Source organism: Toxorhynchites rutilus, chromosome 2 (genome assembly GCF_029784135.1).
Source record: "Toxorhynchites rutilus septentrionalis strain SRP chromosome 2, ASM2978413v1, whole genome shotgun sequence".
In the NCBI taxonomy this organism is placed as follows: domain Eukaryota; kingdom Metazoa; phylum Arthropoda; class Insecta; order Diptera; family Culicidae; genus Toxorhynchites; species Toxorhynchites rutilus.
In genome coordinates, this window is record NC_073745.1 from 299,376,697 (window position 1) to 299,399,932 (window position 23,236).

At 37.0% G+C, this 23,236-nt stretch overlaps 1 protein-coding gene across 4 annotated transcripts in view; it reads right to left on the reverse strand.

The window, feature by feature from the left end:
* Positions 1-21,070, reverse strand: part of LOC129765386 (ribosomal protein S6 kinase alpha-5) — a 68,712-nt gene extending 47,642 nt beyond the window's left edge. Inside the window, exons 1-2 of one of the 4 annotated variants that reach the window (XM_055765654.1) lie at positions 20,928-21,070; positions 20,207-20,693 (exon numbers count right to left, since the gene is read on the reverse strand). The gene's annotated coding sequence lies outside the window, so the exon portion shown is untranslated. Of the gene's footprint in view, positions 1-8,343; positions 8,578-19,860; positions 20,694-20,927 lie in introns of those variants that run through there. The other 3 variants (XM_055765651.1, XM_055765655.1, XM_055765652.1) reach the window with 3 other exon arrangements.
* Between the last annotated feature and the right edge of the window lie 2,166 nt (positions 21,071-23,236).

Consider the following 23,236-nt stretch of genomic DNA (forward strand, 5'->3'; position numbering starts at 1 on the left):
CATAAACTTTCATTGACAAGTCAAAATTAATAGAAGGATTGAACAAAATTGAAGGAATGGTCTGGAAACCAAGTAAAGCAGATGGGCTTTCCAGGGTCAGAAATTCAAGATATAGCGACATTCGCTTAGATTGAGTGCCTAAGGTTAGCATTTTTTCAAAGTTTGTTATCACTATCGGATTGAGTGTTTCACAACGTATCAAAAAACGAAATGATAACTCGAAAAAGCGCACAGAAAGAGGAAGGATACCAGCTAAAATTTCTAGGCTCATTGTATGTGTTGACTGCATACATCCTAGAGCAATACGCAAACAGCGATATTGGATCCTTTCCAGTTGCATAATATGAGTACGGGCAGCGGACCTGAAGCAAAAACTTCCATACTCCATAACAGATAGAACGGTTGTTTTATACAACCTAATCAAATCGACGGGATGCGCCCCCCACCAAGTCCCTGTTATGGATCGGAGAAAATTTATTCGTTTCTGACATTTTTGTTTCAAGTAACCTATGTGTTTACCCCATGTGCCTCTAGAATCAAACACAACTCCTAAATACTTGAATGACGGCGAGTGCCTAATTGTTCTATCCAAAAGTTTAAGTTGCAATTGTGCGGGACGGTGTTTTCTTGAAAACACAACCATTTCTGACTTTTCAGAAGAAAACTCAATACCCAATTTACAAGCCCACTCAACCAAATTATCAAGAGAAATCTGCAAGGGATTATACGGATGAATACCGTCTTTGCCTGTTACCGACACTACACAATCATCTGCATATTGTCTCAAAGTACAGTTTCCTGATAAACAAACATCGATGTCATTTACATAAAAGTTGTAAAGGATTGGACTAAGACATGAGCCTTGAGGAAGGCCCATGTAGCTAATCCGTAAAACTGACGAAGAACCATGGGAAAAACTCATATGTTTTTCACGCATTAGGTTAAACAAAAAACTATTTAATTTTGGAGAAAACCCATTTAGATGAAGTTTTTCAAAAAGAACCTCAATGGGAACTGAATCAAACGCACCCTTGATATCTAGGAACACTGATGCCATTTGTTGCTTACTACACAAGGCTATGTCAACCTCTGATGAAAGCAGAGCAAGACAATCATTAGTTCCTTTACCTCTACGAAACCCGAACTGCGAAGGTGAGAGGAGGTTGTTGGATTCTATCCAGCTGTCTAAGCGACATAGAATCATTTTCTCTAATAATTTTCGAATGCAAGAGAGCATTGCAATTGGTCTATAAGAATTATAATCAGACGCAGGTTTAGCAGGTTTCAGAATAGCTATAACTTTAATCTGTCGCCACTCATGCGGAACAACGTTCTGCTCAAGAAAAACATTGAACAATTTTAACAAACGTTTCTTCGCATTATCAGGTAGATTTTTCAATAAGTTGAATTTGATCCTATCTGACCCCGGCGCCGAATTGTTACATGACAGAAGTGCAAACGAAAATTCAGCCATACTGAACGGAGGCGCAATATCATCAGATGTCTCCAAGAAGGGAGGTGGAGCAGGTGCTGAGTCTGGACATATCTTCTTGGCAAAGTCAAAGATCCACCTTTCAGAATATTCAACTTGTTCATTTGAATGAGTTGAATTTCTCATTTGTCTGGCAACTCTCCAAAGAGTGCTCAAGGAAGACTCTCGGGAAAGCCCATTCACAAAATTACGCCAAAAGCCTCTCTTTTTGGCTTTTATGAAGCTTTTGAATTTACGCTCCAGATAAATGTAATTGTCGTAACGTTCGCAGGAGCCTGGTTTACGCCAATTCTTGAAAGCATTCGATTTTTCTTTATAGAGATTTGTACAATCTTGATCCCACCACAGATTAGGAGAACGTCTGCGAAACGAATTCCCAGGAAAACGTTTCGTTTGGGCATCAATAGCACTGTCATGAATTAAACCAGCTAGAAAATTATATTCTTCTAACGGGGGTAACTCATTAACTAATGCCGCTGATTCTGAAATAATTGAAGAATATCTCTTCCAATCAATGTTTCTAGATAAATCATGCTGAACATTTATAGTTTCAGACGATTCAGAATAATTTGAAATAGAAACGGTGATCGGCAAATGATCACTTCCATGTGGATCTTGGATAACCTTCCAATGACAATCTAATGATAAAGAGGAAGAACAAAGGGATAAATCTAAGCGACTTGCGCGGCCTGATGAAGGAGCAATTCTTGTTATATCACCTGTATTTAAAACTGTCATGTTGAATTCATCGCAAAGATCATAAATAGAATTAGCTCTTCGATCATCAAAAGATTCACCCCAGCCAATGCCATGTGAGTTGAAATCTCCCAAAATAAGATGAGGTTGTGGAAGAAGCTCAATTATATTCACAAGGTTTCGATAATTAAGCATTGTACTTGGTGGAATATAAATAGAAGCAATGCACAAATCTCTACCCTTGATGCGTGCCTGACACGCAAGAATTTCAATTCCTGTGACTAAAGGCAGGGGAATCCTGTAAAATGGATAACATTTTCTAATACCTATGAGAACTCCTCCATAGGAATCATCACGGTCTAAACGAATAATATTGAAATCATGGATGTTTAATATATTGTCCGCACGAAGCCATGTTTCAGATAGAGCAAACACATCGCAATTAAAAAAATGGAGCATTTGCTTGAAAGAGTCAAGTTTTGGAAGAAGACTTCTACAATTCCACTGTAGAATAGTAGAATTCTCTGACTCATCCAATAAATTAGGCATCGAAATTAATGAAGGAGAGGAGGGGCCACTTTGCAACCATTTGTTTAGCTAACTGACTGATAGTAGGAAGCCAAGCAGAAATGAGACATTTCAATGAATCTGAAATTCCGAAAATATCAAAGATCCATCTAACAATTGAAGAAAAGCAAATACCTCCTGAAAATGATTGGGGTTCAGGAACCGATCGAGAAGCAAATCTGGGATGACTTGACAATTCAGGGAAATGAACGTCATAGTTAGAGGATCCCCAACCAGGAGGAAGGAGCAGAAAAATGAGAAGAAGCTTCTGGTTGATTAGAGGATAATCCTCTTTTTTTAGCAGGCTTGGAGGAGGAAGTATTTTTTCTCTTCCTGGTTCTTCCCGCGATTATTGGATCGAAAGTAGTATCCGATTCATCATCCTCTGATAAAGCAGAGAAACGATTTTCTGAAATCTCGGATACCTGAGCTGCCTTGAGTATATCAGCAAAGGATCGCTTAGAACGATCTTTAAGTGACTGTTTAAGTTTAATTGAACGGGATTTGTATTTTGGACAGTCTTTAACTGTGTGAGGAACACCTCCACAAAGAATGCATTTATCAGCATCCTTGTTGCAAATACTTTCATCATGATCGACTCCACACTTAGAACATTTAATTTTATTGCAACAGAAGGTTTTAGTGTGACCTAACTGTTTGCAATTAGTGCATGACATTATTTTGGGAGTAAATAATCGAACTGGAAGACGAAGCTTATCAATGAGCACATAATTTGGAAGAGCTGTGCCCTCGAAGGTGATTCTAAAAGAACCAGATGGGAAATATTTCTTCTCGTTGCCATCAATTATAAATGAATTCAGCGATCGAACTTCTAAAATTTTCACATGAGGAAGTTTTACATCATGAAAAATACCCTCTGCTTTTTCGAAATCTGCTAGTTGGAGAGATTTTTCCGAAACCACACCATCGATTTCAACAATGTGTGCCGGAATATACACTCGATATTCAGCAGTGAACAAAGAATTATTTACAACTGCGTTAGCGTCTTTACAATCCGAGAGCACAACACGAAGTTTGTCTTTATTAACTTTTGTAATCTCCAAGACACTTGAGTAATTAGATTTCAAGTCTTTACAAATTTGGGTCACTCTTAACGGTTTCCCTTTGGGACGGAAGAATACCACCCAACGATTTTTCGATGAACCCGAAACGTCGGATTGTCGTATTCGAGAAAGATTCTTGGGAGGAATATTCTCAATGATTGGATGTTGAGGAGAATTAATTAGATTTTGAACCGAACTGAGTGAAACAGAATCAATTGTTGGCTGTGTCGAATTTAACTGTGATTGTTTTTTTATTTTTCTTCGAAGGACGAACTTCAGAAAAACAATTACTAGGAGAAGCTACGATGCTCATATCAACATCGGAGGGTTCGTTCCCCTCCATTTAGATAGAATTGTGTAATAAAAATGAGAGCAGAGAGAGCATAAAATGCCTAACACTCACAGAAAATAAAACTATTATTTTTGTATATATAAAAAAAATGAAATAAAATTAATTAATTAATTAAGTATCACAAAACAAAAACTTAGCTGTTTTATATTTTCCAGAGGCAGGGAATCTTCAGAAATCCTGCACCAAGGTTCAATACAGCGGGAAGCTTCACACACACCGAAAAACACTTGAAAATTCAAAATTCGTATATCTTCTTCGGGGAATTCCACTCGCTAAACAAATGGCTCCAATAACTTCACAACTTCTTCGAGAAATAGTCTTCAAAACACTGAAATGACCTACAAGAAAAAAAAATCACGAAGAAAATCAGCAATATTCGTTTTGATGAAAATTATACGTCACCTTTATTTCACGGCTTGCTGATGTATAAGTTCCTATCTCTTACCGATTGTTTGTTGTGTGCGTAATGGAAATATACAAAAAAAACTTAACATGAATTCATTCAATTTCGTTTTTATTTTAGAGATTTTTTCGCTAAACTTAGAACATATTCTTGTACATATCGTCCATCGAATGAAAAATAACCCTTCCAAGAATCAAAATTTCTGGCCTCGGGTTCCAAAACTTCAAGGTTTCAAGATTCTATGATTCCGAAAATCTAAAATTTTAAAATCTAAAATCCGAGATTCAAGTTCGAATTTCTGGGATTCCATAAACCATAATTTCCATGAAAAGAATCAAAATTTTATAGAACCAAATTTTACAGATCTAGGATCCAAGTCCAAGACTTCAAAATTCCATGATTCCAGAATTCCATGATTCCATAATTCCGCGATCCCATGATTCCAAGAATTCAAACTCCTAAATCCAATCATCCAATGTTTCAAAGTTCAAGATTCAAGATCTAAAACTCAAGATCCCAGTCTGAAATTCTAGGATTCCTATATTTCAAGATCCAAGATCTGAAATCCCAGTTCGATTGTTTATGATTCCATGACCAAAATTTTCTAGTCTATAATCCAAAGCCTAGATTTGAAAATTCCATGATTCCCAGATTCCAAAAACCAAAATTCCAAGATTTCAAGAACCAAAATTCCTTGATTCAAGATTCGAGAATCCAAAATTCCAAGATTTCAAGATCCAAAATCTAAGCTCGAAGTCCGAAATTCAAAAATTCCATGAACCAAGTCCGAGTCCAAGGTTTCAAGATTCCATGATTCCATGAAACCAAGATTTCAATATCCGAATTTCATAATTCTAAGATTCCATGAACCAAAATTGCTAGATTCAGAATCCAAGAAACTATGCTTTCAAGATTTCAAGATTCCAAAATTTCATGACTCTAAAAATCCATGGTTTTAATGATTTCAAAAATCGAAATTCCAGGATTCCAAGATTCCAAAAACAAAACTTGTTAGATCTAGGATCCAAGTCCAAGATTTCAAAATTCCATGATTCCATAGTTCTATGATTCCGAGAATGCTAGAAACAAAACTCCTGAATATTGGATCCAAAAGTCTTAGACTTCAATATTCCATGATTCCATTATTCTAAAATTCTATGATTCTATGATGACTCCAGATCTCATGATTCAAAGATTCCGAGACACCATAATACAAATTCAAAATTAAGAACACAAAAGATTCCAAGTTTGAGATACAATATGCTTCAGGATTTAATTGGTTCCGAGATGTAATCCGCTCCAAGATTCATTCAATTTGTTTCAAGATTCAATCTTCGCGATTCACTCGGCTCTAAGATTCATCTTGCTTCAAGGCTCACTCGGCTTAAAATTCAATCTTTTTTAAGATTCATTCGGCTTCAAGATTCAATCTGCTTCAAGTTTCAATCGGCTTCAAAAATCCAAAAATCAAAATTCCAGAGCCGAGAGGCGAGAGACGTGGGTCTAGAACTAAGAGTCAACAAACACGGATCAATAAACACAAATCAAGAGTCCAGAGTCCACTCCAGACGGCAGAGTCGAGAGATTTTAAAATTCATTTTAAATTAAAATTCAGATTCGCCATCCAAGATTCCAAGATTCCAGGAATCCGAGACTCGAAAATTCCATGATTTAAAAATGCGGAGGTTTCAAGACTCCAAGAATCCATGATTCCTAGCTTCCAAAATTCTAAGGTTTTAAGATTCCAAGAGCCAACATGTCTAATCTAGATTCAGGATCCAAAGTTCCATGGCATCAAAATGTGAAAATTCCATATCTCCAATACTTGAAGATTCGGAAATTCGAAGACTCTATTCCAATATTCCATGATTTGAAGATTCGCAGATTCGAGAATTCGAAGATTTAAACATTCGGAAAATCAAAGGGTCATAGGTTCGATGTTTCGATGTTTCGATGATTCGCAAATTCAAAGATTCAAGAATCCATTATATAAAGATTCCCAGAGTTCATGATTCTAAAGTTGCAAGATTTAATGTTTCTAAAACTCCATGATATAAAGATTCGAATATTTCATAATTCGGAGATAACAAGACTCCAAGATTCCAAAACTCAAAGGGTCAACATTCCCAGATCTGGTTGGTAGGTATCCTTAATTGTATCCTATTACCTCTAGAGATTTACTGATAGTTTGATTTGAAAGCTGTTATTTGTGTTGACACAACATACAGGTAGTCTGCAGATGGGTATATATTAAAAAAGTACATCTCGAACAGTCATCTCGTTCCAGTCAACAAAGGTAACATTTACCTGTGTCGTATTTTTGTTTGAGTTATCATGGCATTGATCGCGTAGTTTTGCTCTGAACAATGCCTCCCAATATTCCGGTTCGCAACGATCGCAAAATATTTGCAATATTTTGGATTCTTCATTCTATCAAATCCATTCATCTTCAAAAATTAGATCTGAAGTTTTTGTAGTATTTGATTAATAGATAAATTACATCGAATGTAGGCATTCATCCTCTTCAATTATTTCACTTATTTTATCTCGATTCGATACGCACGTCACGTATTTGTTTACCAGTTTCGTTCCAAAAACATGATTATTTTTAAGAAAATTCATGAATCAGGAAACCTTAATCAGTATTATACCATAAAATATGTTAATATCGTTTTTATGTGGCCGAAAAGGTATAAAAACGAAAGTTTGGTTCTACTCATTGAAAACTTCCCCATTCTTCTGTTGGTTGTGAAATATTACACAATGTTATTGAAAAGCTCAATTCCTACTAAATTGTTAAAATTATTCCCAAGTTTTCTGGCTTTTAACTGCAAAATTATATTCGTTACATGATGGATCCATATTCTTACGAATATTTGACAGGAATTGCCTTCGGTGTCTGAATATCTTCGAATAAATTCCAACCCAAAACTCAGATTAAGCGATGACATTATCTCAATAATTTGAGTATGTAGACGTTTTCTAATAACGTTATACGATTCCAGATATTCATTATAATCCCCGAGGGAATCGATGGTCAACTACGATCAATGTTCATCAAAAACGATTCATTGCGATATGTTTGTTGTTCTCTCCGATAGCGGAAATCTCAAACTATGGAACACAAACTGGAATTCACACAAACATGATTTATGGAGCAGACGACAGTGTCTGAGCTGCCAGACAACAAAAGCAAAGCACACATAACACGTCATCATCATCATCATCATCAGTATGGAAAACCTAAAATACTTGTTTACATTATCGCTCTATCTGTTTTGCCTTGCGATTCACTGCCAGCGCATTTCTCATAAAAGGTCACCGAAGATACGACCTGTTTTTCCTTTATCACTGCTATAAACGGATTACCCGTCTGTACTAAACTATCCATTATATGTCGATTCCGGAACTTGTTCGTCGCAAATGAAGCTACACCATTAGAAAAGATGAATTGACGGAAATTAACGACACAAGTGTTCCTTGGGAAGTAGCTTATGTCCAATTTTGTTGTCAGTTCATTCATCAAAATTACTAATTCTCTGATAAATGGCACCCAAAAAAATCAAAACTGGCCGCTGTAGCCGCGGAAGAAATTGGGACATACAGTTATATGGGCACGCATTCATCTCTGTTGTAAGTGCGAAACTATTTCAATTTTATCACTCGCATACTTTATTGGGCTTACGCTAAAGTAACAACAGGTACTACATATGATTACATGAAAATGTACTCTGATCATTCACGCATTAAGCATACTCCCAATACTAACCACTTTTCGTTGCGAAACATAGCACTCATTATGGTGTACTACTTTGAGTCCTTCAACACTTCGAACACTAATACACACTATCACCAGATATTCTAATCACTTCTAATACGAAGCGGGTGGGCTCGGAAGCCCTTCAATATGCACCTTAAGTGCCCCGATCGCACTAGAAAAAAAACGCGCGCGTGGCAAATACTATGTTAACGTTACACACGGCACACACAACAGTCCCTGCGGACGATGGGAACCCAAATGATTTTGGCCCCTCGCGTTGGTCGTCGTGGATTTCAGATGATCAGACAGATGCCACAGCGTGTGGTGAGGATGATGATGGTATTCGTCTGTTCGTCTCTGCCGTCTATTGTTGGCTTTGTATGGTGGTAATATGTTTACACTCAAGCAAGCGCATGCTCCTATATACTAAACGTAGACAAATACTACCCTCTCTCGCATAGACTATAGGTACCCGTGGCTGGTCGGTCGCTCGTGGGGTTTCCCACCTACGCGGATCAAGCGGGAAAGCTTTTGCCTTCAGTGAGGAAAAAAACACGAACGCACACACACAGGTGGGATGCAGTGTTGCCGGATGATTTGGATCAATATTAATTTTGATATTTTTTATTTTCAATCTAAATGACAGCTTATTTTATTCTCAAAAAAAGAATAACGAAATCAAAAATATGCGCCATAAATCTTAGATTTATGGGTGATTTCGATAATATAACAAAAGTAGGCCAGTATATATCATCACAACTAAGTTTGGTCATGTTCGAAAAAATGCTTGTGATGATTCCTACCTCTACAGAGGTTTGAGCAAGCCGAGCTATCATGAAAAGATTATGTTTCACAGCATTAAACCCAGTTTTACAAAAAAAAAAACAAACTGATTTTGGTTACAGACATAAATTTGATAATTTGTTATTTATACTGCATAATCAAGAGGCAAACAAATGTCCAATCAATTCCGCCACTTAGCCGATATCGACAAGACCCTTGGAAGTGGTCCACCAAAACACAATTTCATCCGGCAGTCTAGCTTCGAATCAATAATAAATATCCAGAGAACTAAAAAAATATTTTAGAAAAAAATCGGCTCTAAAAAAACTTTTACTTTATATTCTTTATATCTGTTCACGCACAGAAAGCAGCAACTCTTGTAGACTGTTTTTTTTTCTAATTATTACAAAAAAAAACAACACAATAAAAATAGTCCATCATTACCAACATCATGACAAACAAAATAATAGTGATCAAAACAAATAGCTTTTGAACCATTCATAAGCAGTCCTCATAATTCCAAAGTGCCTTATCGTTCAACAACGAGGGCCCAGAAGTTATTCCGAAAGCAGATCCTAAAAACAACGCAGATAAACGAACTTTTACTCTCTAGTTTGAATTTCCAATTTGCCAACACCTTGTTCAATGCGGTTTCGCCTTCCCGATTCCCGATTATTTTTTGGTTTGAGCAAAGCATTATACAGTAGAACTTCGATTATCCGCGAACGCGAATTCCATCTTAATTATATAGGCCTTCCAGAAATGGGTCAGTGTCAGTGGATAGTTTCTTGCTTTTTTGCTTCGGTCATGGCTTTCACACCATCTAACCACTGTTGTACGCGACCTCACAGAAGAGTATTTCAGTGATTTCTATATTAATAAAACATGCTTTTCTGTCGAAATACCTTTGTTTCTAGACCTTCATTGTGTTATCCGTGGTAACGCGGTAAAACATTCCAACAGCTGGCCCTTAACAACTAGCTCTAATATTTTGCTAACGTGTGGACACCCGAAAGCCAGATGGGTCGCCTCTATAGCGTGGTTCCCTAGCGATTATCAAGGAATGGATAGTTGTTAGTAAGTTTTGAGTGATGTGATTATGTAAAAGCGAAAATCTAATGTGTCACTGCCAGGTAGATTGATTTTAGGTATCCTGAAAAGGAAAACCTATAAAATTTATTCGACCACCTATAAATTATTATATTTACGGTATTTTTATCGAAATCCAATTCGCACCACCTTCAAACATTAATCCAAGTTCAATGCAATCACAGAAAGAGTTGCAGGACAGTCTCATATCCCATCTTTTATCGTCGCGGGAAAAGAGATGCAGTAGCAACGATCGACAATATTTGACGGATAAAATATGAGCAACCCTAGAGGCCCTTACTTTGCTTGGATTGACTTTGCGAGAGCAAAAATGGCCCCTCAGAGTGCAACGTTGTGCAGAGAACAGAGCGAAAATTTATGAGCGGAGAGAACAATTCCGCACCAAAAATCACAAACATGTATGAAAAAATTAGGGTAAAAAACTATCCATGGCGAAATAGGACGATTATGACGAATGCTGCTTGAGAAACGATTCATTCGCTCTACTGCATTCTCACTTACTACCCATCGCTCACTCTCACTAAAATAACCGCGAAAACCTTCATGGCCATTAGGGTGGCAATGGATGTATAGGAAAAATCTCATCATCGAATTTCAAATACCGACCATGTACATTTTGTTTATTGGCCCAAAAAATGACCTGTGCAAAATTACAGCTCAATCGGATATGATTCAGGGGTGCCTCAAAGCACTCAAAGTTTTGATTTTTTGGCCACTCAGGCTAAGTCCCAAAAAGTCGATTTTCGGTCAAAATTTTTTTTTGCGGGATAACACCAGATCTCGACGTTTCATGCATTTCTAAGTCGAAAAAAAAATTGTTTTTCTAAATTTCCGAAACTTTGAGCGCTTTGAGGCACCCCTAAATCATGTCCGATTGAGCTGAAACTTTGCACAGGTCATTTTTTTGAGCCAATAAATAAAATGTACATGATCGGTTTTTGAAATTTGACATGACCATTTTCGCTGCCACCCTAATGGCCATAGACGCACTACTCTCACTACGAGAGTTCCTCTGGACACTATTCAACACACCACCATTATCGCTTCATTTTATTTTTCTCTCCTACTTCTGTTTCTCTTTTGGGACGTAATTGGCAGCTACTTTTTCATGGCGTTTATTTGTTAGCAAAAAATACGTAAATCACACGTATTTTGTTACAGAACCGGTATTTGCATCACAATATTTAATTCCGGCTTTATATCTATCAATTTTTAAATTCACTTTATCGATCATATCAACTACAAAAAGATAATCGCAACGCAACAAGAAGCCAATAACGCCGAACCAAACGCGACTGAACTAACACATACTAAAAGAAATTTCTTCAGCCACGGAAACCACTTTATAATCACGTCTTTGAAATTCACGGGATAATTTAAATACGTTCCAAGGCACAGGGGACAATTTAATTCAGAACCACCACAGCACCTTCAACTAGCACAGAATGAATTGTACCCAACAGAAAATATGTCCGTCCACGAAGAAAGGGTCAAACGGCGAATGAAAAACACGTCCTCTCCCGACGGCTGCCCAATCGAAAACTCTATTTTTTGTATTAATTTATACTCTCCATTTACTTATGCATAAATTCTATAAAATAATATAGTTTATAGTTTTATTCAAAATAATCTTCATGTGAATCATTACGAATATGAAATCTGCTGTAGAATGTTTCCGAGCACTACAAAAAATATAGAGCTATCGAGAACTTGTATAGAATCGAACAAACGCAAAGTTTTTCTAACCAAACCAATAACGTATCTGATCAGCCTCATCATTCAACTCTCATTTGCCAGGGCCCTCATTGATCATCTTTGTGTTGTTACAGATTAACTACGTCCACGTAACAATCATCAACGATGGAGATCTATCCACGGTCGAAATAAGATAGATTCATCCATACAACTGCTCTGTTCTGCAAGACACATCGGGCTGCTGTTCTATAAATAGCTCAACAATGATCAATCAACTGTCTCCGCTGTCCGGTCTAACTGGATAATGGAAAAACAGAAAGAAAACTCTTACGCCTAAATGGCTACTGTGTAAATATGTACCATATGCAATAGTATAGAAGGGAAATATACTATATATAAACGCCGGAAAAAAATTGCAACTGTGTAATGTTCTAATTATAGATATGATAAACATGTGACATGTACACGATTAAAATTCGGCTCTGTTACAGCTAAAATGCTGATGAGCCTAAAATAAACAAAAGGGATAAAAAAACCCTCATTTGTTACATAGAACGTTGCATTACTACCTTCGGCTACCTTCTACTAATTCTTTGATCGAATGAAAATAACCTTTTCGTCTTTGATAACAACTTTTTAAGAAATAAATATCGCACAAAAAAACGATATGCAGTTTTCAAAACATAATCAACTTTTGTACAAGGTCGAACATTTGCTTTGGAAAAAAAAAGTTTTATTATTATTAAGAAATTATCCCCACACGACGGCCCTCGTGCTAATAAGAAACAACCAAAAGTTCATAACTATCGGCAACACTGCACTGTTGACACGAGTACGGAACATAGTGGTGTTTTCTGTTACGCGACGTTGTTTTGATTCAACACATTCAAAGCTGATTGTGTGAATGACGACATGAAACGTCGAACGTGCGAAAGCGTGAGGGTGTAAGTGTATGTGTTGATAACCGATAGGCATATGTACTCATATTTTATGAAGAGCATCTCACCCACCACTAGCACTACGACAGTCAGCCCTTTCGAAAATATCTACGTAATGGAAACGGCTCCAAGTCGAAAAGGAGGAAATGTTGACAAATTTTCCGCCCGCTGTTGCCCCTTTATCAACTACGAGCCGCCACAGTTTGCGATTGAGAACAGATCAATTACTGTGGGAAGTTCAGGCTAATGGTCGGCTTGTTGTTCAGATTAATATTCATTATACCATTGTTTTTACATAACTATTAAGAAGAAAAGAATAAGAATAAGATCCCTAAAATTCATTCCATTCGTTGTATTATTTTGATAATTCTCTAATTTTGTTCTGTTCCGTTAACCTCACTGTGAAATTGATGTTTAATCGTATTTATTTATTTGAAACTGATTTTGGCATCTATAAGCGGAACCCTTCCACTTTCCATCTTTTCTTCATCGATAGCGCTAACGACATTGATGTGATTTCGTTGATACTTGGTTGAGATTACATTGCCAATTGTCATACACAGATTTTATCTTGAGTAAGGAATTTAGAAATGTCGGAAAAATTTATGTTCTGAGACGAACCAGGCTGAATGTCTGAAAAATAAACAATAGAAAAAAAAGAATTTATGTTCCTGTAAAATTGTATTCATTTGTAATAAGTTACCGTAGAAGTAACTTATTCATTTGCTGAGCATAGGGTTTCGATGCCGCGAAGAAGTTTTAATTTCACGATAACTTTGAAAACTCATAATCAAATAGTTCTGTTGTTGCTGTGGTGTATTTTTACAAAGGTGCGCAAGAGATTCAGGCTTGCAATTTTCTTCGACATCTCTGAGGTGCCCCAAGAAAATGAATCTACTGTCAAATCTTTCTCTGAGAATCCTGATGTTTTTGATTTTGATTAACAGTTGATGGTCGACTATAATTACATATGTGCACCCAAAGTTAATTTTTAGCACATGTTATAGCGTTCCGATTTATTACATTAAATGAGCCGAAAAATAACAGAAAACAAAAAAAGGAAATTGAACAAAATTTGGACAATCGAATTTTTTTCGATTCCAAACGACGTCGACGTCGTTTTTTCTGTCGAGATCTGGTGTCATCTCGAAAAAAAATTGGCCGAAACTCGACCTTTTGGGAGTCTGAGTGATGGTTTGAATGTATGGAAAAAAATTTATTATCGAATTTAAAAAACCGACCATATACATTTCGTTTACGACCATGTTTTTGTTTACATTTTTGTTACAGCTCAATCGGAAATGATTTAGGGGTGCCTCAAAGCACTCAAAGTTTTGATTTTTGGGTCACTCATGTTAAGAGCCCCCACAGACAGCAGACTTTTGTCGGCCGATAGATTGGTCGGACGACTTAATCAGTATGGAGCGATATGCATATGCGTACACTACACCGATTCAGCATCGGCCGATGAAAAAGTTTAATAGACTTCCCGATTGCATTGAACGAGCGGCTCTGAGTCGCTCACTGAAATGAACCGTTTTGCCCACCTCTACTTCAGACCGTCTAACGTCAAAAACGAGTCCGATATTTCGCCCGCTAACATCCCTAACATGGAGAACAGATGCGGATTGCACTTCTCAGTCTGCATACAATCCCAAAGGGTTCAAACCCGATCTTCACTAAGGTTATTCGTACACTGGTTGATACCACGGGGAAGATGAGATGGGAGTTACTGGACAGAGGTGAATGACTGCAAATGGAGTTCACGAAAAAGATATAGGACAGTAATTATGAGATTCTGGAGGACCACTGTTCTTTGTTAGTGGGACTACAAAGCTGTTTCCATTCTGCTGAAAAGGCATTTTGCCGTCAGATTATTATTCAGCATCCCGAGAAAGGCAGTTTCAGTTTCAGTTGCAGAGAGGTGTTTCAGCGAGAGGTATCCGATATAAGCAGATTTGGAGGAAGTTATCAGGGCAGATTCATCCCCGATTGCTCGACGATCGGTCAGATTTTTACACTGCGGTAGATCCTCCAAAAGTGCCGCGAGTATCACACACTACCCACATCTCAGACATCGTTTTTGTCTGAGACTCACAGGGGACTTCGTCAAAGTGATTGACTCTCCTGTCTGCTCATCAACGTGGCGCTGAAAGGTGTTATGCGGACAGCGGGCTTCAACCTCCGAGGCACGATTTGCAACAAACTCGGTTTATCTACTTCGCCCGACTTGTATACTAGGATTGGGCGATCTTTAGAAAAAGATCGATCTTGATGGATCGATTTTATAAACGGCACAGGGATCGATCCACTGATTAAATCGGTACCAAAGAATCGATCTTTGAAAAATCGAATGCATTTTTTCCAATTTATTTACTTGTTTTATATAAGTTAAACATTTCACATTTCTATTCAAATATTAAAGGCATTTCGGTTTGATTATCAGAATGAAAGTCACAAAAAACTCGAAAGCCCAGAAAAAATGTATTTTCCAGAGCATTCATCATGGACCGTCATGGAGTTATTTAATCAATTAAATTAAAAAAAAATATTAACAGAAATTCAATAACTGATGTTCATCCAGAACTCTGCTGACAATTATCCCGTTGAATCCAATCGTATCATACGCCTGGCATCTGGTCGAAATCTTGCTAGTAGTCCCAGTTCTAGAAAAGAACGCTTCAGCTGGACCTAATGTCACTACACCTTCTCGTCACAATTTTCACTGTCAGCCTAGTGAATGTGATGGTGTAAATATAACTTGTGACCATTTGTTTTTCAATGACCAAACTTACAAAAATGCTTCTCCTAAATTTACGACCACTAATTTGACAACTTTGAAAAGGATCCAATGTTTATGAATTTTGTGGATTTTGGTGAGAATCAATGTTCACAAGAAAACAAATTTACCAAAAATTTTCTACGAAAAAGATCGGAAAGATAGTGAAGAAAAGATAGACTTTCGCAATTTTATTTGGAGTAGGAAGAATCGATCCAAAAAATCGTAAATCGGTGAGAAAAAAATCGATCTTCTAAATATCGATCCAAGATAGCTTAATCCTATTCACTATCACTAATTTGACATTCTCGAAAGCTATCCAAATGTTGACATTATGTTCATAAAATTTGTCAGGTGGTGAGATTAAAATCGATGTACATTGAAAAAAAAACTCTAAGATCGAAAAGATCGAAAGAAAAAGATCGATCTTTACGATTTTTTCGGGTACAAAGAATCCATCAAAAAAATCAGAAATCGAAATGGAAAAGATCGATCTTCTGAAAATCGATCCAAGATCGCCTAATCCTATTGTATACCCAACTGAAACACGAAGCAGGCCAGATTGGACTTAAGATCAATGCGTCCGAGACTAAATACATGATAGCAGGAGTGGCTTATGGTCCCAGAATCCCTATTGTTAGTAACGACGACAATGGACGAAAAGGTCCTCTACCTTAGCTTGGTGTTTGCATCGAATCCGCTGGGGACAAGAAGAGTAGTCCAGCGAACAAGGTGGTTGGACCAGATAGAATAAAAAGTGAAAGGAATTGGTTTCACCAGAGGTTGGAGGACTGCAGATGTGAACAGGGTTTATTGGCGAAACGCTGTAAAGATCTAATCTCAATGAGATGTGAAATCATCGTACATAAATAAATAAATCTTCTAGACCAATAGAATTTCGTTTGCTATAAGCCGATGCTTTGTCTAATTCTGCTAAGGAGAATGATTGATCAATGGTTGTCGGTAAGGAGCAGTTTGAAATCAGAAAATTTCGATCTGAATGGAACCGATCCTTCGAGAATTTTTTTCGAGCAAAGACAGATTGGAATATCGAGGAAGATAGAAGCCATTTGTTCTTTACAAGCCAATGCTATTTGAATTTGCAAATGGAATCCAAGCCTCTTCTGGACCCGAACTGCGTATCTATAAGATTTTTTTACGATTCAACCCATTTGTCCAGATGGGGAAGAATTCAGTGATTGCTGGGCGCAGAATAACATTGCAATTGGCCATACGAATTGTGGTCGCAAAATGGTTTGTTGGGTTTCCAGGAAGAATTGTTAAACAAGTAAAGCATACGACTTTCGGCGACCACTTATTTACCTTATGATACAAACAAACTTTAAACTTTCAAATTCATTCGATAGCCTTAAAAAGGGCCAGAAGTTTGTCATTTGAGTTCTATGATTGAACGCACGATTGCTCGCTCAGTTAGCGATCACGCAACACATGGGGCTAAGGACAGCTTCATATCACAAGAAAAATCGGTTTCGCTTAACTGAAACTTTGTCTATTATTGTTTTAGTTTTTCTCCGCTATGCAGCTATGCGCATTCTATAGCTCTTGTTAAAATCATGAAATATTTACCTACCGGAATCTCAGTGGAATTGATCATTGATAAACTTCTAATCTGTCTAGATAACCCTGCACTGAAATCTACTGTAATTGATTCAATGATTACGGGTGTCCCTTGACAAATTTCGTTTTTGAAACCATAAATACCACAGGGATTTTGACAGGATACAGTTTATCTCAAGATTATTCTCAATGAAAACTAAACCTTACATGGATGTGATTTCTGTCTACCGGTTAAAGGCAGTGGTATTTTTCATTTCAAATACCCTACATTGGTCTGTCACAATGCCAAGAAAACATGTTTTGACGCGAAACTATGTCTAACAGGAATATAGGAGGGGTGAAATGAAAACCTGAACACAGAACATGTAGGAAAAAATGCAAGATTTAGAATGCTTACACTCGAGCATTTCTTAGTAGATTGGACAGATGTTTGCATCAACTGATAGGAAAAATTTCAACGCAACTATCACAATTAATAAAATGTTATTTTTCATGAGATAAGCAATTGAATAATTGTGAAATGTCAAGTGTTATCTAAACGCCCTAACCGCCACTTTTTGGTTGGCGCGATTTGTGCTCCCAAAATTGTGCCCCCCAAAAGGATCAACCAGAGCAACAGCGAAACACGGTTTCCCCAACACAGACTTCAAAACCAAGGAGCCTGAGGAAGTCGGCATTCGGGGATATTTTTGTTCCCACCGAAGTGTGTTTCTCTAACACAAACTTCAAATCCAAGAAGCCTGGGGAAATGCACATTGCAAATACATGCAAATCGGGGGTATTTTTTGTTCCCATCGTTATGTGTTTTCCTAACACAAACTTCAAACCAAGGGGCCCGGGGAAATGCATGTCGGGAGCACTTTTGATCGCACCGAAATGTATTTCCCTAACACGAACTGAGGAGCCTGGGAAAATCGCCATTTCAGATACTAGAGGCGAATGAATGTTCAATGAATTGATGCTAGGATCGTTAGCAAAATCTCAGGTAGAACTGTCAGTGGGATACCCAATTCATGTGAAAACGAAGGGAAAATGTCAGTGGGATACTCAATATGTTGGCTCCTGTTAGTTCAATAGGGGTTCTCTAAAGACGTCACCCGGGTGGTTCGAGAAATACGTACACTTGGGAGATGCAATAACTTCAGAGCGAAATGTAAAATACAATGATCGTTCCCCAATTCTTCCGTTCACATATTCTCGATATCCCAGGCATTATACCAAATGAAAAAGACGATCTTCAAATTTACTTGCAACGAAGAACATAGTTTATCACAATGCATGAATTAACCATACATGGTATTTATTCAAACTCTTTACTTACCAAGCAAATATGTTGAATCCAATTGAATTCGGTATTTGTCCATTCAATGAATAATTGAATCAATACAAACAAATGATTACTAAGCCAACGGTAGTACCAAGTTAACCTTGCAGTTATATCATAGATAAAACCCACCCATTTTGTTTTCAAATAAATTGAGTGAATATTTTCAAATTCTAGAAGATCGTTATCGTTATACATTCATCTCACCCATGCCGATATATCCAGAATAAGCAATGTGTCATGAAAAAATCTATACAGGTCGGACTCGATTATATGCAGTCTCGGATTTCTTTTCACTGTATATAATCGAATCCCGTATATAATCGAGCCGAAAAAACATTTTTTATTCGTTTTTTATGCATATATTTTTCGTTTATTGAAAGTAAAAGAATTTAATTTTTTATTCATCCCCTCACATGAAAATTTTTTTTTCCAGAATCTCTGAGAAGGGAATAGACAATAATATTTGATGAAAAAAATCGTTCTACTCATATGTTCGAACTTCAACAATGACAGAGTTATAGAGCTTTTTGCTTGTTTCGGACTCAAACTGGCTCTACATTAAAAAGTACGCTACGTAAGCCGATTCTGTTGTTTTCATTTGAAAGATGGATTCAAATAACATTTTGGAAGTGAAAAAGTTAGAAGTTTTTAATGTGTAATTATTAATTTTATCCCAAAAAATGCTTATGAGAACGAATAAAATCAAATCTTGAACTCGAACCTATAAGATGTTTCGAAAATCTTCTAATAAGATGTTGTACGTAGATATTTATCATACAATCTTTTGGATTCATACAATCAAAGCCGCGATCACTATCTGAAATTTCTTACCATTGATTGACAGCAGACAACACCCATAGAATCAAAATTTACCGGAAATTCCGCGACGAAATTAGGAAATTTCATAAAGATCCGGGTTTCCCATTGGAACTCCAACGGGTTTCATCATTTCAGCATCGGAAATTGTGTGAGCAACGCGACGCAGACACGACACCCAAAGCCCTTGTGTGTTAAAAATAAACAGGCTCAAGATAAACGCGAAGGCTTTTTGCGTTCAGCAATTACAAGAAATGCGCAACAGAGAAACACATCAAGGTGAATTACTTATTTCATGCTTCCTTTTTTGTTATTGTTCCCGTAGTCCTTCACAAAGCTTGAGCACTGACTTTTTAGCTGTTGCTGCTGCTGCCGTCAAATGAGTGGATAAAATTTGTAAACATCGCATAACCTCACATCTGCCGTGGGGCCAAAATCGATCCGGGCTTCAGGCGAACATAAACAATACAGAAATGTTGGAAAACTAGCGCAACACTTACCGAGGCTTTGAAATGATTTAAAATTTCTACCGTAAAAATCATGTACTCCTCCGGAGAACCCTATAAATCTGTTTAACAAGTTCGAGTGAAAACGTCCAAAAATGGCGATTACATTTTTACTCTTCCCTAGCCCCACGTAGCACACAGCACTGGCCGTTGGATAGTCGAAAGAAAAAAAACAGCACCAATAAATCACGCACTCCCGACTGCACTAGGTTTAGCTTTCAATCTAGTGCATTATTGTTTTAACAGTCGTTTTTTTCTGCAATCAAACGCACTGAAACTTCAAAGCTCACTTGCACCTCCTATTGTGGTCAATAATAGAAAATATTTTATCCTCACATACCGTCTTCTTGACACGTTTAAGACGCTTGCTTACTATTTCAACACTGTTCGGTCGGTCGCTGAGATCGAAAATTTCTCATACACACTGGCGGCGGGTTCACGCACATTCACACACTCCACGGCCTCTAACACGGGTATGTGCCAAGATGGCGCTGGTAGTATTTGACAGTTACGAGGGAGCTGTCGCAACTGCACTGGTGTTGGTGTTGTTTACTTCGATAAAAGCCAAAAGTCGCTCTATTGGAAGAGTGAAAACGACGAAAAACGATCCCAAATCCAGCCTTTTTAGCAGAATTCGTAATGCCGAGAGTAAATTAACGTACGGTGATACCTTTGATTGCACTAAATATTTGTTTTGAAGCACTTCCGACAATAATTTATAAGCACATAAATTTCTGCGAACCGCTTGATGACACCTCTCCCTAAAAACTGAAAATCTACTGAAGTTTGGCGATGTTAGCCCCTTTGTTTTGGATACTCTGGCTACACTGAAAAATATTTATAAATGGAAATTTAAGTTTACCTCTAGATGGGCATATGCTAGAGGTACTCATACACTGTTTGACCGAAGCCAAATATTTGACACTTTTTGACAGAGAAATTTGAGCAAATATATTTGACACGAAACACGACAAACAAATGTTCAGGTATTGAAAGCCATTTCTTTCAATCTTTTCGTCAAACCTGTCAGTACATGATTACTTTAGGGGCTGCCAACATACCACGTAGAATTCAAATGCTGATTTCGATTTGAAAGAATCAGATGCAAAGCATGCAAGATGCACACCGAACAACCATCGCGTTTAGTTTTTTTTTTCGATCATTCGAGAGTCCGTGATAAGTTAACGTTTAAAAATCGTTTATTTTTTTCGCGAACCGCGAACAAGGATTTAGGAAAATGGAAGACGAACAACACATTCTTCGATTTATTCACGTACATTTTCTCTGGAGAAGTGTTCCCAGCAGTGATGCTCTTCTCAACACTGGAGAAAAACTTTAGTAAATGCAGCTACCAAATCTTTAGTACACTGAGAGGAAAATTTAGTAAATATGACGAATTTTTTGGTACATGTTACCAATTCTCTAGTCATTTTCTACCCTACTAATCATTGGTACATGTTACAAAAAAAGAATGGTAGGCACATATGTCAAACAAACTACAAATTGTTGGTCCAACATTGGTGCAATAACAGTGAAAATTTTGCTTCATATTTGTGAGAAGTAATCATCAGGGATAATGACAATATTTTTTATTTATTTTAATGATTATTTTTAATTTAAGAAATTGTATTTTTTTTTTTTTTATATATCTGTATTATAGTGATTTTCAACTCATTTGGCTGGTTCGTCACTTTTTACTTCCATTTTTGGAAGAATGTCGGGAGTGAGAATTGAACTCGTGACCTTTAGCGTGAGAGGCATGGATGTTACCACTACGCCAGATCGCCTCCACAAGAAATTGTATTTGATTGCGTTTAATTCTACATACTTAGAATACATTATACTAATAACTTATTCTATAAACAACATCAATAATTCTCGTTGGAATCATTCTATAAACTGCGTACAAGAGGCAAATTTTAATCGCAGCCTCAACCACCTCAATTTGATGAGCATTTCCAAAGCAAGTTCCCGTTCCTCTTCCTGCTGCATCGCTCTGATTTGCATTAGCTGATTAGCAGCTGATTAGCAGAGTGACGGTAGAATTAGCACGTTTCATCCATATTTTGTTCTCTCGTGTCCCTATGAAGAAAATAAATACATATGTTAATGATATTAAATATGCAATAAATTATGTATGTTCACCTTAAGTTTTTTACGGTCGATGATGTGTTGAAGAAAGATTCCAATCTTAGCGACAAACTCGCCGTTACCTTCAATCCCATAACTTGGATGGTTTTTGGTAAATAAGTATTACGAGTCTGGGATCATGCCAGCTGTAAAAACAAAGAAAAAGGTCAAAAGTGTTGTAATGTATAGAATATAACTGATGTTTATCCTTGGCGGGAATATGAAAATAGTTTCCCGACCGAGGTGACTGATGTAATGATGTAAAAAAAACGAATACTTATTTCCGATTTGTTTATGATGAATGATTGTACTGCATATAATTTTAAGGTCAACTAAAAAAGAAATAATGGTATTAGGTCAATTATGTTAATATGGATCAAAATTTTTTGTGATATTTTCCCCGCCAAAAATATGAAAACAAATTCTCGGGGGAGATGAATACATAATTGAATTCAATAAAAACAAAGTGCTTACCTCCGAATCGCTTCGTCTCCAAAAGACAAAAGACAAAGTGCGCACATCACAGTTGTTAGGTATGACAATAAAAGCAAACTTACTAATGGTATGAAGTAAAATATACGAATTCCTGGTAGGAACATTCATTGCGTCTGACATCTTTTGACGTAGGGTTACGTCTTTCGGGAACATATTGGGGTACAAATTGAAAATCGAAAATTTTGCACATTGTGAAAATTGTCCAATTTCAAACGCTTATTGCTCGGTCATTTCATGATGGATTGATTGAATTTTTGCGTCAATCGATTTCGGCACTCCATAACAATTTATTATATTGAAGAAAAAATATGAAACCAACTATCGAACAATTGCAAAATCTCAACCTCTATCCTAACGGAAATACCCACTTCTGATTGGTCGAAATTGACGACACATTCGGCGGGTCCCTAACAGAGACATCAAAACCAAGCTGCCTGGGGGAAATCGACATTGCAAATACATCAAAGTAGGGGGAACTTTTGTTCCTACCGAAATGTGTTCCCTAACAGAGACATCAAAACCAAGGTGCCCAGGGGAAATCGACATTGCAAATATATGCAAGTCGGGGGCATATTTATATTGCAAGTAAGATGAGTGATACGATTAATTCTAGCAAATAAAATTTAAATTCGGATCTTTGATGTTGGTTGCTTCGTAAAATGTCATACCAATGGAATATTGTGCATTGTGAAAAATTTAGCACAAGTGTAAGTGTAAAATTGTATATGGTAGCAATTGTGTTAAA